The sequence below is a fragment of the Penaeus monodon genome, chromosome 25, assembly GCF_015228065.2.
Source record: "Penaeus monodon isolate SGIC_2016 chromosome 25, NSTDA_Pmon_1, whole genome shotgun sequence".
Lineage (NCBI taxonomy): Eukaryota > Metazoa > Arthropoda > Malacostraca > Decapoda > Penaeidae > Penaeus > Penaeus monodon.
In genome coordinates, this window is record NC_051410.1 from 39,632,774 (window position 1) to 39,634,169 (window position 1,396).

General features: G+C 35.6%; 1 protein-coding gene across 1 annotated transcript in view; it reads right to left on the reverse strand.

Annotated features, from left to right (window-relative positions):
• The window catches only part of LOC119589252 (DCC-interacting protein 13-alpha-like), a gene marked incomplete in the record, with an annotated part of 61,984 nt that overhangs the window by 10,391 nt on the left and 50,197 nt on the right, over positions 1-1,396 (reverse strand).

Below are 1,396 nucleotides of genomic sequence, written 5' to 3' on the forward strand. Positions count from 1 at the left end.
GGTGCAAGAAAATATCCAATCCTCTATACCTGACACTGATGCTAGCTAATAAATGTCAGTAGTGTGATCCTAAATGGTGAATTGTGAAACTCGTTACAGGTTATGTTTCTTTCCGAGAGGACTTTGAATTACCAGCACCCTTTGGATTCTTTTATTATCCTCATCCTCACTTTTCTGGCATTTTGTTGTCAACTGGTTATCAAGCCTTTTTATTTCATTCCCTATTTTCCCTAGAATTTGATTTCAATAATATTAATTCAAAAATGTTTTATTCAAAGTTATACACAGTTACACTGACCATAGATTCACTGAATTAATGTGTTTACAGTGAATTTTTCACATTCAAGAACATGTCCCTGAGAATCCATAATATGTGGTGAATGTATATAATTCTTTATTTTAAATCAGGATACATCTATATGCATTTACATTTACATTTCGAACTTATGGATGAAGAAAATCGACCAAAAAATAGATCCTCAACTGAATCCCCAGTATATAAAATTGTGGGGTGAAAAGCAAAACACTGGCTGATACTCTTTATAAAAACAGAAAAACATCTGGAGCTCACACTCAGCTAGAAGAAGGTATATAGCTAGAGTTGTTAAAAAGTTACGGAGATGAGTACTCCACTCATTGTGATGTTTGCTCTAACCTGTCCATTCTAGTGGGCTGTGCTGATGTTTATCAATGCAACAGTATGAGTAACATGGAAGACTGGTGTGATTCCATGACAATTAATATTTGTCAAAAAGAAGAAGCAAATATGTGAAGATCTTGACTATGTCATTATATTGAATGCTCTTTACTGTTCTCCTTGAAATAGTCAGTTTACTGCAATGCACTGGGAATACAATATGCAATGGGACCACTCCCACTACACTCCCCAACCAAATACTCAAGTTGTCGGCAATAGCTGCTGGATTGGCAATGCACTAGACACTGGGTCGATGTCCTGTCACATCATGCATAGTTAGGCCTTTTATGCCTTGTGTGCTCTAAATAAGTATTCACTTTTTTGGTCTTGGCTGTAGTCATTGAGAGGGAACAGCCCCTCAAAAGTAAGGCTAAAAGTTTCTTTTTAGTTCCGTTACCTAATCAATCATTTATGCTGCAGCCAAGAGCATAGAGAGCGGAGTCATTTTATGATTCCTACACTTCTAATTTTTCCCTCAACTATCTCCCAGCATGTTTGGGTTCCTGATGAAGTTAATCTGCTAAGAAGTAAACCAAAATTCAATCCATAAATAAAAGTAATTATATTTTTTGTCCTGTCCATATGATCCTGTTTAATAATGGTTAAAAAGGGCACTAAGAACTACTTCCTCATCTTTATCTTCACCTTTCAAGAGAGATACTCATTTGCATGCATCAATGTGTAAATAATCATTAAATG